The 16,221-nt window shown below is 47.8% G+C and overlaps 1 long non-coding RNA gene across 5 annotated transcripts; it reads left to right on the top strand.

Annotated features, from left to right (window-relative positions):
* The first annotated feature begins 249 nt into the window (after positions 1-249).
* Positions 250-15,541, top strand: LOC116597481. Of its 5 annotated transcripts, XR_004288633.1 has the most exons (4): positions 250-338; positions 5,554-5,689; positions 6,215-6,317; positions 14,880-15,541. It is a non-coding gene; the product is annotated as an uncharacterized LOC116597481 (long non-coding RNA). The 5 variants fall into 5 exon arrangements; XR_004288631.1 differs by lacking the exons at positions 250-338; positions 5,554-5,689 and adding an exon at positions 10,972-11,104 and having other exon boundaries at positions 6,153-6,317; XR_004288634.1 differs by lacking the exons at positions 250-338; positions 5,554-5,689; positions 14,880-15,541 and adding exons at positions 10,972-11,104; positions 12,976-13,187 and having other exon boundaries at positions 6,155-6,317.
* The last annotated feature ends 680 nt before the right edge of the window (positions 15,542-16,221 follow it).

The raw sequence follows: 16,221 nt of genomic DNA, 5'->3' as shown, positions 1-16,221 counted from the left end.
GCTGCCTTAATGGGGTGGTTAGAACAGGAATGTAAAGGGAACAAATTAAATAAGTAAAATGAGACAAGGACATACTTTTAAAATAGTTAATAGGGTTCTGTTCTCCCCACACCCCAGAAAAAGCTGGTGAAGCTGTTGTAAGGGCCACGTGTGGGTTCTAATTTCATGAGCTCAAGTGGCGCCTCAGGAGTTCTTCCCATAATGAAGGTTCCAGAACTTTGGAGGGTTCCCCCTCCCCCTGATTGGTTTGGGAAACCAGGATTTGGAACTAACAGATTCACTTCGTGATGGCCCCAGCTCGAGTTGAGAAACTGAGTGAGACCACCTCAGACTCCCAGGTTTGGACCTTCCCTTTCCTTGACAGCTGCTGTGGGGTTTGGCCCTTGGTTTGGCCGGTGGATTCTCATTCGGCGGATTCTCAGCCACTCTCACTCCGCTGGGCTGGGCAGCACGCTTTGTGCCCCCAAGACCTGGCCTGGCCCTGACTCTGGCTTTGTCTAGCGGGCGTGGCGTGAGCCCCCAGAGCCTGTCCTGATGGTTTCATCATGACCACGATCCCCGCTTTGTGCTCACAGCTCCCGTGGCGGCCTACGCGGGAGCCAAGACAGGGTGACCTCTCTTGTCGTCGTCTGGGCTTAGATTAAGAGCCTCTGCGGGCCCTGAGAGCCTCTAGGAGGTCCTCTGCCCCAGCGGATCCTCTGGCCTCTTGGCTCGTAAGGCCTGGAGGAAGGTGCAAATCGGGGCTTCTCTAAGCCAGTGGCTCACACCGTCTTGGCAGAAGAGCGACGGCCCACCGTTCGGGCACGCAGCCACGCAGCCGATAGGAAAGTGAAAGGGAACTCACAGAGCACGAAATGCAGTGTCCCCTCTCAGGGCTGCCAGGCCAGATGACGTGTTCCTAACAGTCCCCACTTTATTTCTGAAGATGGAGCAGCATAACGCACGTCCCGGAATCGAGCCCCATCACCCCGAGAAACAGAGGCCTTTTCTTTCGCAGGCTGGTGACTTCATTATACATTCCCGGACGCCAGGAAGCCTCGGGGAAGCCTCTCTTCCGCCCAGCCTGGAACAATGGCTGGGAAATCAGAAAAGCCGTGTGAGCGGGCCCTGGACCAGATCAGGCCAGGGAATTCGGTGGGAGAGGGGGAGTCGCATGTCGAAGCCCTGATTGCCACGCTGGTCATGTCCAGCCTCGACAGGGCACAAAAATGCCCTCTGTGTGCCCGACACAGCTGGGCTGGGGGCTGGTTCCCCTCGGCAGCTCCCCAGGGGAGAGGCTGAGAAAGAAACAGCAGGCTGGGCCCAGCAAGGTAGAGAGGTGGGGGTGGGCTTCTATGGGCCCTGGAGTTTAGGTGACCTCATTCTGGAAACTCTCAGAGACTCCCATCGTGAGGGGAGACCACAGCATGCCCCGTGTGGGATGGCTTATGGGGTTAGATCATGTCAAGGCACACTAGTCCTTACTAAAATCAAAGTTAGGCATTAACAGACTTATCCCAAGTGCCCTGCTCTGCAGACTGGGGGGTGGTCAGAAAATTAGGCCTTAACACAGTGGACACAATGTAACCATTGTTTATAAAACCAGTCCCTAGGGGCACCTGGGTGGCTCAGTCAGTTAAGCCTCTGCCTTAGGCTCAGGTCATGATCCCAGGGTCCTGGGATTGAGCCCCTCATCGGGCTCCTGCTCAGCAGGGACCCTGCTTTCCCCTCTCCTTCTGCATGTCGCTCTGCCTCTTTGTGCTCTCTCTCTCTGGCAAATACATAAATAAAATCTTAAAAAAAAAAACAAACCCAAAATAGTCCCTAATATCCGTGTAACACTGCTGTCTCATGTTCGGTCCACCTTCAGATTCCACCGGTTGTCCCAGTAAGTCCTCCCAGTTTTTTGTTTTTGTTTTTTTTTTCTGATTCAGGGTCTGGTGTAGGGTCTCTCATCTCACCTGACTGTCCCGCCTCTGTGAAGCCTTGAATCTGGAGCTGCCCCTCATCCTTTCCGGGTGTTTCACGACACTCACATGTGGCAAGGCATACAGGCCAGGTGTTCTGTAGAATGTCCCTTCGGCTGAGTTTGTCCTGGCACTAGGGTCCGGTCCCTCATTTGGGCAAGAGTGCTCTCGAAGCGATGATTCACATCAGGGAGCCCCTGGTACCAGGTTCTTCAGCCCAGTGACATTTGCTCCAGTGGCTTTCACATTATGACGCCACCCCTTCCTCCCTGGAAGGGCTTTTTGGTGGTTCCTGGTGTCCGGCTAGAGAAAGCAATGCTGCAGTGACCGTGACAAGGAGCGTGTTCCACGTCACAGTGGTCAGAAGGAATGTGATCAAGGAACGAGAGAGAAGAAACAACAATGCGGGTCGGAGGGGCCTGAGTGAAGGGGACCTAGGAGTGAAGCCTGGAGGACGGGCAGGTGGCTAACGTGGGGAGTGGACAGTGTTGGTGAAATGTATGATTGCTGTGGCTGCGCTGGGGAAAATGGGTTGGGGAGGCAGGGAGGTCGTTTCAGACAGTGGAGGGCGTGGCGTGATCAGACGGCCTGGGAAAGAGAGATGGATGCCCTGAAGTAAAGCATTGGTGCAGGCAATGGAAAGAAATGCAAAGATTAATAAAAATGTAGGGGAAGGACTGACGCATGCTATGGCTAGGATGAACCCTGACAGCCTGATGCTAAGCGAAAGGAGCCAGACACAAAAGGCTCCGACTGCATGCTTCTTCTGCTATGGCCCGTCCAGAACAGGCGAATCCATGGAGACAGGACACCAATTCGAGGTTACCAGTGGCTGGGGGGAGGGCAGAATGAGGAGTGAGTCCTTAATGGGTACAGAGTGTTTTTCTGGTGTGATGAAATGTTGAGAACTAGAGGGGGTGCGGGTTGGTTGCACAAGGCTGTGAATACACTAAGTGCCCCTGAATGGTACGCATCAAAATGGTTATGTGAATTTCACCTCCATAAAAAAATGTGGGTGATATAAAACATCAGGACACAGAACTCGATGGACCCTGCAGAGCGAGGCAGAGAAGAGAGAACTGGCTGTCTCCCCAGCTTTCTGGTTCAGGTCCATGGGGGGAAGGGGATGCCATCATTGAAATAAGGCTTTCAAGAGAAGGAGCAGCTCAGAATAGAAGAAAATGATGTATCAGGATGTTTAAAAATCTTTGAGATGGTAAAATGTCACATACACACAAAATCACGAAGAGGAAGGTGATGAAACCTTGTGCCTGTTAACCAAATTCAACAATGACCAGTCACGGCCAACAAAGCTGTTCCTGTACTTCCTTCCACCTCTCACTCTCATATAATTTTGAAATAGATTCCAGACATTGTATCCCATCCTCCATTAACAGCTCAGTAAGTCTCTCTAAAAGATGAAAAATTTTAAAAAATCAAAATATGAATATTATAGTAAAAAAATTCACAATGGTTCCTTAATATGAATACAGTCAGCTACTGATCGAATTTCTGTTTCCTCATTTTTAAAGTGTTATTTATTTGTTTTTTAAAGATTTGTTTCTATGAGAGAGAGAATGAGTGGGAGGGGCAGAAGGAGAGGGAGAGAGAGTCTCAAGCCGATTCCATGCTGACCACAAAGCCTGACGTGGGCTCGATCTCAAGACCCTAAGATCACCACCTGAGCCAAAACCAAGAATCAGACATTCAGCTGACTCTGCCACCCAGGTGTGGCTCCTTATTATTATTTTTTAATGTTTTCTTTGAGTCAGGATCCACACAAGATCCGTACGTTGTGGTTGAATACTGAGTCTGTCACATCTGTTTTTACTTATAGCTGTTTCTCACATCTCTCTCTCTCCCAGTCTCTGTCTCTCTTTTCTTTACAATTTACATTTAGAAAACTAGACTGTTTGTCACACAGCATCTCCTGTGGTCTGTAATTTGCTGACTGTTTCCCTATGATGTCCCTACGATGTTCTTTTGTCTTCTGTATATTTATTATAAATTAATTGGTAGTTGGGTCAAGTTTTGATTAAATGGGAGTTCAGTTCCTTAACAGGTGATGATATATTCTTCCAACAGGAGTTGCATAATACCCAACTCTGTGTGTGTGTGCGTAATGTTAATAGCTTTTGAGGATTAATGTCTAGTTAACATGGACAACCTGCTCCCCAATTTCTTTTTTTTTTTAATATTTTATTTATTTATTTGACAGACAGAGATCACAAGTAGGCAGAGAGGCCGGCAGAGAGAGAGGAGGAAGCAGGATCCCTGCTGAGCAGAGAGGCCGGCAGAGAGAGAGGAGGAAGCAGGATCCCTGCTGAGCAGAGAGCCCAATGCGGGGCTCAATCCCAGGACCTTGGGATCATGACCTGAGCTGAAGGCAGAGGCCTTAACCCACTGAGCCACCCAGGTGCCCCTCCCCAATTTCTGACCCTCAGAAACGATAAGAAAATAGAGATGCCTGGGCGGGGGGTCAGTTGGTTGAGCATCCTACTCTTTGTTCGGCTCAGGTCGTGATCTCATGGTGACGACATTGAGCCCTCGTTGGGCTCCATGCTCAGCAAGGAATCTACTTGAGAATTTCTTCCTCTGCCCCTCTCCGCACCATCCCCCCTACTCACATGCATGCTCTCCCGCTCTCTTTGTCTCTCAAATAAATAAATCTTTAAAAAGGAGAAACTATGAGAAAATACGTGTTCATTATTATTTTAAGCCATTAAGTTCTGGGATGATTTGTTACCACCAATAATAATTCAACAAATACAGTGAGGTTTGAGTCCATATTAAGAAACCCATTAATATAATCCATTATGTTAATAGAAATAAGGGTAAAAGTGTAAAAGTCATCTCCAAAGATGTCATAAAACAAAGAGTTTGACAAAAGACAATATCTACTTAATAAAATCGGACTTCATGGATACTTTCTTAATAAAAATATTATATCTCAGGCCCCAGACTAGCACCTTCCTTAATCAGAAAACATGTGAGGATTTCCCATTAAAGGGAACAATAAGACAAGTATGCCCTCTGTTTTCACTGTTATTTAACGACACTGCAATGACCGGTCCATGCATTTTGACAAGGGAAAACAATAAAAGGCATTTGTATTAGAAGGAAAAACTGAAACATTCTCTATTTGTAAAGGATATGCTTATATATCTGGAAAACATGAAATAGTTGATGGAAAAGCCATAAAAAAGAGAACTTAGTTAAGTAGCCACTTATGAAATGAAAGTATATATATGTATATATAGTATATATTGTATGTATCAATGTATACATTATATATATTATAGTTTTCCTCAATGTATATATTGATATCTATCTATCTTAATCCCTTTATATACAAGTAATACAAATGATATAACAGGAGAGAAAATCCAGCACGAGAGCAAAGAGGAAAATACAACAGCTAAATAAACTCAAGAAATGCCTCAAACCTGCCTGGAGAAAACTATAAGAGCTAAAACAGGAGCATAACTCAAACACATGGAGAGACACACACACGTGCTTGAACAGAAAATGATTTTACCTATTAGGTTATACAGGTCACATAATCCCAGCAAACATACCCACCGTTTTTAGTTTGTTTCTTTTACAGGAATTGAGCTGTTTGATCATAAAATTCATCGGGAAGAACAACACAGCAAGAGCAGTGAGAACGGGCTTTTCCAGGAAAAATGTTGAGTCGTGGGTTGAGGTCCCAGGAAAGGCTGGCATTCGAGAGGCTGGTGCAGGTGAGAGGTAGGGGATGAGACCAGGGAGCTGGAGGGGAGGGCTGGGGGAGGTGGAGGAGGGCATGCTGGGAGGAAGGAGAGAACCTGAAGGAAACAAGGGTGTAGAGCATGAGTTCGCTAAAGGAGGTGACAAGATGCCGCTGCTGAGGTTCTGGACGTAGGATTTATCTGGGTTTGGCAGGTGGGTGTGACCAGCAGCTTGAAACCTGCATGCGGGAGGTGGAGGTGTGAATGAGATCACCAGAAGGCACTCACTCAGATGTGCTGGTGACTTTCCTGCTGGATGTCGTCGCGCACACATAGCGTCGATGCACGCACATTGCAAACAAAGGCGATCTTACTAAGCACAGGGTTCTATCATCTACTCTTCCACTCAGCAATAGATTGTGAAACTCATGAAGTCATGCCGTAGTCATCGTTCCAAGTCTGACTTAACACGATAAGCATGTGAGTGAAGTGGACGGACTTAAATAGATTCATTCATTCATTCATCTAAATATTTAAGGAATGTTTCTGATGTGGCAGGCATTACTCTGGACGCTTGGGGTACACAGTGAACCAAACAAAGACCCCTCCTTTGTGGATGTTCCATTCTAGACAGACAACAGACACTGAACATGGCGATCAGGTGAGTAGGTAGAAGGTGGCTGGTGTTATGGGAAGAGAAAGCGGCGGGGTAAGGGCGGTGGGGAGAGGGGTGAGGTGGGTGACGGGGCTATTTTTGGGAACAGGGATGGGCAGGACTCATGGGAATGGGAGGTGTGAGCAGAACCTAGAAAGAAGGGCAGAGTGGGGGTGCTATTCATGGAGAGAGGTCATGATGGAGCTGGGGGGACAGGGTAGGGCTGGGGGGAGACACAAAGATGACATTATTTTCACGTGTGGAGTCCAGGTCCCTGAGAGATATCAAAAAAGGGGATATCTTGTGTGTGTGTGGGGGGAGGGGGTTAGTGTGTGGGTCTAGAGCTCACAAGCAATGGTTGACCCGGAGAGAATGATTTGAACATTTTCACAAGATGATGCAAAGCAATGGTCCCCAAGCTTCAGCCATGAGGGCCCCAACCCCAGAAAGTCTAACTTGGTAGGTCTGGGGTGGGGCCCGAGAACTGGCATTACTAACAGGCTCCTGGTTGATGCTGTTGCTCCAGGGGCCACGCTTTGGGAATGAACAAAGGAAGAGCAAAGGAAGCTGAGCTTGAAATTCTTAGGAGAAAGGCAAGTGGATGAAGAGGGCCTTCAAAGAGAAGGACAACGCTTCTGCTAGGCTGAGTGGTTTAGGCACGTGTTCTTTAATGACAGTTGCTGTAGCTGCTGGAAGGGACGCTCGAGTGGAACCTGCCTGTAAAGCAGGAGCCAGTTTTTCATTTTGTAGGATGATAGGTTCCTCTGAGCACCAACTGCTTCCTATATCATCACAAAAAAAATCGATGCCCTGGAAACAGCCCTTTAAGAACAGATTCAATCAGTATTTAATTACACTACATACAGATAGAACATAAAATATGAGGCAATGTAGCAGGAGCTGTTAAATACATAGCAGATTAAATATGTAATTCAGCAATGAGATACGACCACCCAAAGCAGAAATCGTAAAAGCCAAATATTGGTAGGTTTTACTCTGCAGAAGATGACTTCAGTATCCCATCCCCAAACACATCCTATGCAAAAATAAAAGGTGACCAAGAAATTAAGAGAATTTCCAATCTATATATTTCCTACATGTAATAAAGGGTCAATATTTTTACAAGATTAAAAAATTCTTTGAAGTCAGTAAGAAAAAGGCAAACACTACAGTAGACAAAAGACAAGTAAGATTCTCAAAAGAAGACTTAAAAATTGCCAATAAATATATGTTTATAAAGATTTTATTTATTTATTCATTTGAGTGAGAAAGAGAGTGCAAGCAAGCAGGGGGAGGGGCAGAGGAAGAGGAACAGAGAGAGAATCTCAAGCAGACTCCCCACTGAGCATGGAGCCTGATGTGGGGCTCGATCTTAGGACCCCAAGATCATGACCTGAGCTGAGACCAAAAGTCGGATGCTCAACAGACTGAGCCACCCAGGAGCCCCGCCAATAAATTTTGCTTTTACCTTGTGTTAAATGTTTTACATTTTATTTTTTTAAGTTTATTTTTTTAACTTAAATTCAATTAATTAACATATAATGTATAATTTGTTTCAGGGGTACTGGTCTTATGTAATACCCAGTGCTCATTATAACACACCCAATATTTTTTAAAGTACTTCTTTATTAATATTTTTAGGTATAGAATTAAAATAATAATCTGGGGCACCTGGGTTGCTCAGTTGGTGAAGCAGCTGCCTTGGGCTCAGGTTATGATCCCAGGGTCCTGGGATCGAGTTCGGCATCGGGCTCCTGCATTGGAGAATCTGCTTCTCCCTCTCCCTCTGCCTGCTGCTCCCCCTGCTTGTGTTCTCTCTCTATCAAATAAATAAAACTTTTTTGGGAAAAAAAAGTAGTAATCAAATTTTCACCTTTAAAAATTGACACAAGGTTTTTTTGTTGCTGTTGTTTTGTTTGTTTTGTTTTTGTTTCAAACCCAGTATTCTGACAGGGGAATTGGATGTTGTGGAATTTTCCTGAGGGAAACATTTTTAATTCTTCAAGGCTGCCATATGTTTACAATAGGAAAAAAACTGGAAGTAAACTACATGTGCAATAACGGGAGACTGATTTTTATAAATTATGGCACAGCCTTAAAATGGCCACGCTTGTAATCCTGGAAAAGGATGGTATAGAAGAAAACAGGTTGGGGTGATGGATGACCCCTCTCTTACCTGTTTGGTCTGCTGGTCCAGCAAGATGCAGCTCTGGGCAGTCACCTTTGACTTTCAGGAAGGATTAGCCTCTCCTTTGCTCTGATGGGAACTTGGACACTCATTTTAAGGGAGACCTGTTCACAGCGGACAACAATGATTTATTCATATATCTGTTATTTGTAATGGACAGTGAACTTTCTCATTCCAGAGCGCATGTCTTCTTAATTTCTCATAAATCCCCTCCCCCAGCCCCTCTGCACCCAGCACAGCCCTTGGTCCTAGGAAATTACTCAAGACGTATGTGTTGAAGAACAAAGGAAGGAGGTCATGCTGCATTTTTGTAGCACAGAACATGGAAGCTGGGATCCCCAGGGTGGCCAGGGCTCACAGGTTCCACTTGAGGTCAGAATCAGCTGGATACTTCCAAAAGGAATGATTCCCAAACTCCACCTCATACGAAGTAGGGGCCAAGAAATCTGCATTTCTAAACTCCTCATGCAGGTGTGGGTGATGATGCCAAACCAATTCAGGGTCAAGAGCTGCCTCGGGGAAGCCCTGGGCAGAGCAGGTGCTGAGCTGAGCTGGCTGGAGATGGGAGAAGCCAAAGCAAGCGTTCGAAGGTGCATTGGGCGGCTGTTTGGATCTGCAGGAGGGGTACAGGTGGGCTTCTGGTAGATTCTGGCTGGGGACTGCCTGCCCCATGACTCTAGAAGGAGCGTTTCCAGGGAGGCAGGCCTGTGAAAGCCAATTGGGATTTCTGCTAGAGCTGAGACATTGATGGGAGGTTGGGGGGGGGGGGGTCTGTCCATCCAGCCTCATGAATGAGCATGAGTGAGACAAGAGGAAACTGGTTTGTTTGGAAGCTGCAGGACCCAGAGTCAGGGTGGTAGACAGAAGGTCTGCCTGGTGGCACTTATATTACTCCAGACATGTCCCACCTCACGGTGACCACCGTGCCTAATGTGCCTTGGGTTTGCCTTTGGATTTCACGTATGTGCCAATTTTAAATACAACAATTGCAAAGCTGACCTGGAACATAATCTCGGAATAATTAGTTCTACTTTACTGGATAATTTTGATCCAGTATCATGGGTTCGTCTGGTATAATCAAACAATTTGCTGCTGCAGAAAGTAAGTCACTTCTGGTCACTTCTGGTAGTGGCTGTTCCCATCCCAGGGGCCCTGCTGCAGCCTCACGTCCTGAAATATTAGGAGGAGCACAGGATGCCACCAGCTGGGCCCACACTTTCGTGTGAGTGTGCCCTTCCTGGGGAGGGTGAGGGCCCGCCATGACTTTCCTTTATGCCTGACACCTAGACGTAAAAATGTCCAATGATGTGGTCAAGCCTTGAAATAGGATGACTTACCATCTTTGGAGGAGAGAAGAGGATTTCTGCTCAGTTTGAGTCTTGCCTAAGAAACCACTGCATGCCCCTGAGCTGGGCTCTGGGGGAGCCCAGAAATGTGGCAATGAGAGCCTTGCCAGAAAATGGGCTTTCTGGAGTCTCTGGGTCTTGCTTCCTTAGGAGAACAGCTCTGTGATGCTCAGTCTGTGATAGGAGCTGCCAACAAATGAGGCCTGTAGACTCTGAATCAAGTTCAAATCCTAATAGAATGCCATTCAAGACCTCTTCTGCCCTGGCCTGGCCTTGCTCTAGAACCCTTCCTCCTCCTTCTCTCTCTCTCTCTCTGTGCCTTACACTATCCAGCAGGCGGGCCAGACAACCACTTTTCCCTAAGTGTGCTTTTCTACCCCTGGCCTTTGCACATGCTGGTCTGGCTCCCAGGGAACCCCTCTTCCGCTCTGGCATTCCCAACCATTCACGACCCTATCCAAACATCAGCTCCTCCAAGCCATCAGCCTGTATCCTGGTGGCTGAACACAACTTCCCCATCCTCCAAACCCCTTTCTGAATTCTGTTCCTCTTTCTCACCCCACTCTGCCAGAAGGAGCAGGAGCTGTCCTACCTTTACTCTGGGACCGAGATGTGCTCTCTGATGGCAGGGGCTCTGGAGAAGCTCCCCCAAAGCCTGATGGGAAAAGGAACCGCCATTTGTAAGATGGCGACACAGGACGAAGGGCAGGATGGCGAAGGGGTGGGTGTTGGTAAGACTGGGCTCTTGAAAGGAAGGTTTGGAAATGCTTCCCGATTTTTACCAGCCCAACTATGAGACCTTGGGGATTGGTCTCCTGAGCTCCGCCCACATAGGGAAGGACACGACTAGATCTCATTTCCCCTTTTTTATTTATAAACTTCTGAGCAGAGAGACAAACTGTTCATTCTAAACTCTTCACACATTTATCAGCTTCTCTCTACTTCCCACTGGTGATGACTCTTGAGAATGTGATAATTTGCTTTGCTGGGAGCCCACATTTTGAGCTCAGGATGTGTTTAAACTGTGATACTGGAGCTCTCCGTGGTAACACTCTCTTCCTTGCTCGTGAAATGAGCAAGAACCTACATACATTAGTGAAATTCATTTTCTCTCGCTTCCATGCAGATTCTTACAGATTGAGTTTGCTGCTCCTTTTCTTTGCAAAAACGAAAGCCTACAACGGATGGTGAAGCCTTACATGTGCATCTGTTGCAGAGCTCCCCAGGTCGCAACAGTAGCTTCTGCTTCAACTCTTACCGTGCGTGTTGACAGATGCTTATCCTTGTGGTGTTTCTAGATTTTTCTCTGCCACGTGATAAAGCATGTTTTCCTTAGGCACTTTCCTTATTCTAAATCACTTCATAAATGGTCAACACATAAGAATACCATTATGAACACGTCAGCCTTCTTGGCCGGCCTCACTTTCCAGAAGACGCACAAAGAGGAAGATGGTCCCTGGTGGGCCTGCTTGTCTCCTCCCTTACCGCATCCTTACTGGGACACCTCAGTGGCTGTCCTAAGGACAAGCACCCACATGTGTCAATGCCTTGTCGTGGTGTCATCACCAGCACAACAAGCTGAAACTTAGACATCCTTTGGTCCTTCTGTATGTCCTTTGTTGTCCAGGTTCCCTGGAACTTTTTGGATGGACAGGACATGGGCATGGAGGCGTCACAGGTCTGGGGGAGGCCAGGGTGTTTCTGACTGTTGTACTAGTGGTGGGGTGACAGTTGCTCACATTCTGGATACATTTGAAGGTGGGTTGACAAGATTTTCTGGTGGATTGGATGAGAGGAGGGAGAGGAAAGAGGAATCAAGGGGGAGATGATTGCCTTGGCCTGATCCAGCTGGTGGAAAGTTTGGCCCTCACGGCTGTGGACTAGCTGGGGGAGCCATGGGTATGAGGCCCTCGAATGAGTTCAGTGTGGATAGGCAAGCTTGAGGTGCTTAGGAGACAACCACACAGAGATGAGGAGAAGGCTGTTTGGTCTCTGTAGGAGCTGTATGCTCCAGGGATGAGACTGGAGCAGGACAAACACACGTAGGAGCCAGCTGGCCGTTGGAATTGGCGATGGGAGGTCATCAGTGACCTTGACTAGGGTGAATTTGGTGGTAAAGAGAAGATGTTGGTGGTATGGGGTGCAGAGAACATGGCAGGTGCAGGCCAGGAGGCCTATGCATGGACAACTCTTCCTGAGAGCTTTGCTGCAAAGAGCAGGAAAATGGGTCTGGGGGTGGGGGGAGATGGGAGGTGGAGAGGTCTTTGGACGTGTTTGGATGATTTCTAGCATTTTGGCTCCTGACCCTGCCCTGCCTGCTGCTGTTTCCTCCAGTGCCCCAGAATGGCTGGTGCCCACGGAAGCTCGACCCTGGACAGGTGTTAATGTGTATCCTTAGACTTAATGAGGCACCTCATTAAAGCTGACACAGCCAACCGTAATGATGCCTTGCGTCACAATTCAAAAATAACAACACTGCAGAACCCTTACCCAGTGCTTTGTCAGCTAATGAGCTCATCCTTAATGTGCCCCTTAATGGCGGACTTACACACCTCCTTCGTGAGGCAAGCACTGAGTTGAGGAAACACCGAGATCGGGTGACACGGAGGGGTCCCAGGTTTGCAAAGCCAGTTCCTGGCCTTCCATTCCCAACTGCTGATGCCTCCTCAGGCCACAGAGTGGCCCCTGTTGCTGTTCTGCTTCTGGCTGTGTAGTTGAGAAGTTGTCCTCCTGGGGGCGGGAGTGGGGATGAGAAGGAGCTTCAACAGTCTGGGTGCACACAGTTGTGGGAGCTAGAGCCTGGGGCATGGTTGGAGCACATGAGGATTCTGGAAGACTTCTTCCAGTGTGTGTTTGAGGGGGCAGAGTTGCAGTGCAATTCCGGGGTGTGAAATCTTTGCATATTCTTGTCCTGCGCGCCCCCCCACCCCATGCTTTCACACTTTCGCCCCAGTCAACACTTCCTAATGAGACCAAAGGACGAGCTTCGGTGCTGGTTTTAAACATCCACATTTTCATTATTTGGTTTTTAAGCAAAGTGTTTTAAAGAACATCTCTGGGTGGTTTCTCTGGGTGTTGGGGCCGTGAAGGGCAAGGCACACCTGCCCCTCTATACTGTCATTCTCCGTAGCTCGGGCCACAAGGCTGGGGTTCAAGAGGAATATGCCACTGCTTCCGGTGAGCCAAGAGCTCACTGCTCTCATGGACAGCTCACTGGCTGCTGGACGGCAAGAGAAGGGGACGTTCGTGGAAGAAAGCGGATTCTTTCCCTTTTCTGCTGGGAGAACTCTTCCCTGAGCTAAGGAGAACTTGACTACTATTACTATCCTCCAGGTGCATCGTTAATGGCAAGTAATTACAGTCATACTTGTCTTGAAGATAGAGCTGAAAAACCCTTCTATTATAAGTGAAAAGGGGCCTCCACCACTCCCCGTGTTGTCCACAAGCCTTGAGGCTCCCTTCACCAAGAGGCCAGTGCTGCTTCAAAAAGCTCCCTGGAGAGGGAAGCTGAGACTCTCTGCTCTTGGAGCAGACCCTGGCTTTGGCTGTCAGTGCTTGCTGACACCCTGTGCAGCTGGAGCGGGGGTGGGGGGCATGCCTTCCCTGGTGTGTCTGGCCCTGCTGCAAGGGGGCCGTTGGCTCTCCCAGCTTCCCTGCCCTGCTTGGCAGGTCCGGCTTGCTGTATTGTCTATTTCCATGCTCTGATCTTAGGGCTGGAGTGGGGACACCTTCCAGCATCGGCTCTTCCCTGCCAGGTAGTGCTGGGAACCTCGCCTGCCGGTGAGCCTCAGGGGTGGTAAGGGAGCTCCTCAGCAGAGCCCTGAGGCATATGATTTCACCTTCTGAACAGACAGGGGAGACTAATGCATCAAGAACATCATTCTTAAGCAAGTAATGTCAAGCTTGCTACGCTCTTTCAGACTTTATGCTAAAAATCCCAACCAAGGTCAAACAAGGTCATCCCAGAAATGAAGTGATTCAAACAGGAAAATTTATCAAAAATCCTGCTTCCCTCCCTCCCTCTGTCCTGTCCTGCCTCCCTCCTTCTCACTCTTCCTCCTTTTCTTCCTTCCTTCCTCTTACATGGATATCTCCATGGACAGGTTATATAGAAAATTATCTTTTGCATCCCAAAGACAGAAGAAGGAAGTTACAAGCAGACTTCTACCATCCTTGTAGCTTTTGTTCCAGAGTCTGGTAGAAAGCTTTAGAAGCTCCCCCACCCACGTACTGGAATAGATCTTAGGGAGTCTCTTGGAGGTCCCTGCAGGGCTCCCGGCTGGGTCACCTATGAGGCCTTGGCCCATCCATTCCCAGCCACCCAGTAATACTCTTTGTGACCCTCTGAGACACTCTGGGTCTCAGGCTTCTCCCTGCACTGAAGGTGCTTCAGGCAGACGTTGGGTGGTGTGACAGCTTCGGCATAGAGCGTGAAGTTGCTCCTGACAGGGGATGGCGGGCAGAGAAAATCCTTTTACTGGTTTCTGTCTGTGATGCTGAGAAAGGTCTGTCTCACTGCACTGAGCACCATCAGTGTGACGGGGGTTCCTGAGAGGCGGCAGGGCCTGGTTGGGCAGATGGACTATGTGAGCATGTTGGGAGGAAACAAAATTGGGACATTTTAAGACACTAAAGAGGGTCCTGCTGCTGCTTTCCCAAGGCCATGCCTAAGGAGAGGCCACTCAAGTGATTCTCCCAGGACACAGAAGTCACTCCAGGTGACCGAGGTGGTTACTGTCCCCAGGCTAGAGAAGCATCAGTTGATGCTAATGGCAGTCCCCTTGCCATTCTTTTCAAGCCCCCTCCCACAATCAGGACCCCACTGAAAAGATGCTGAAGACAGGAATATAGCCAACTTCCTACCGTCAGTTGACAATTGGACAGAGACAAACCACCGACATCGCAGAGCCTTGGCCTCTGAAGGCAAATAGGAGTTTGCTAATTGAGTGGAAATATTCACAGTTATAAGTCCGGGAACCAAACAGGTGGAAAGCAGAGTATTTAAGTCTTATTATTCTCACTCCCTTCCCTAAGGAATTTTCTGGCCCGTGGAAAACAGGCTGTGATGAAGATACGAAGATGATTTAGTCGGTGACTGATGAGATCGGGCGTCCGTCCCTCCATCAATCCTTCTGCAGCCGTTAGGTCTGATCCTGAGCATCAGTGACCTGGAACAGGGCCGTCACGTCCCCTCTGCAGCTTTCCCACGGAGCCTCATAAATTCCGCATGTGGCGTTTCACGCCGCATCTCCGGCTTCTCTTGCTGCTAAGGGCTCGTGTTCCCCATGGTGGCATGGTGAGGCAATCTTAGCGTCGGTCCCCTGGAACACTCGTTCTGTGGGGTGGGCAAGGGCAGGATGGAAGCCTACAAGTATGGGAGTGCTGGGTTGGAAGGCTTCTCATTACATGACTATGCAGGGTCCTCTGTGTGAATGTGTACCTTCAAGGGAGGGAGGTCCTAGAGGGCGCGTCTCAAACTTAGTTGCCTAAGTCAAGGAAATCTTTTGGTGTAGAACACCCCTGGGACTCGCGTTCTCAGGTACATATTCTAGGAAATGTTGCCATCAATGGAATGATTCTTAGTGATCTTCCAGGCCAGCACTGTCCAAATAGCAGCATAATGTGAACCACAAAGACAAGCCACAGCTGTGATTTTAATTTTTCAGGAGTCACATTAAAAAGTAACACGAACTGGGTGAAATTAACTTTAATAATCTACTCTATGCTATGTTATAAAATATGAAATCATGTATAAAAATATAAAACTCTTATGTGTATGTAACACATATACAATGACATATGACATATGACATATGTAACTCATATCAAGAATATTATCATTTCAAGGCATAATCAATATGAAAGTAGTGATGTTTACATTTTTTTTTCTATCAAGCCATTAAAATCTTGTATGCATCTGAAGCTTGCAGCACCCTGCACCTTTCAAAGGCTCTGTAGCCCAATGGGGCTGGATGTTGCCACATTGGACAGTGGAGCTCTACTCCCAACAGTGACAATGTGGATACTCGGGTTCTCAGGTCCCACCCAGACCCAGGTGCCCCCAAACCGGAAACTCCATGTCTGGCAACCGGTAAGCTGTGGTTGAATAAGCTTCCCTAGCTTGCACCATCCTGTGTGGCGGCCGCTAGCCTTACTGTGGCAAGTGAACATTTGACAGGTGAATACGCGGCTGGTGAGGTACACTCGACCTTGCCACCTGATGTGAGGAAGGCATGTGGAAGGCCACATTCAATGTTTTTTTTTTTTTTAATATGATACAACATATAATTTTTATCATGAGATTCCTTATGCTGTTGTAAAACCAGGCTAGCATCTAAATTGATTGCATGTGCTCAGCTTATAAAAGGGAAAAGAG

This window comes from Mustela erminea, chromosome 8 (genome assembly GCF_009829155.1).
Source record: "Mustela erminea isolate mMusErm1 chromosome 8, mMusErm1.Pri, whole genome shotgun sequence".
Classification (NCBI taxonomy): Eukaryota; Metazoa; Chordata; class Mammalia; order Carnivora; family Mustelidae; genus Mustela; species Mustela erminea.
Note: the sequence above shows the minus strand (reverse complement) of the source record. Positions and strands in the feature narration are given on the sequence as shown.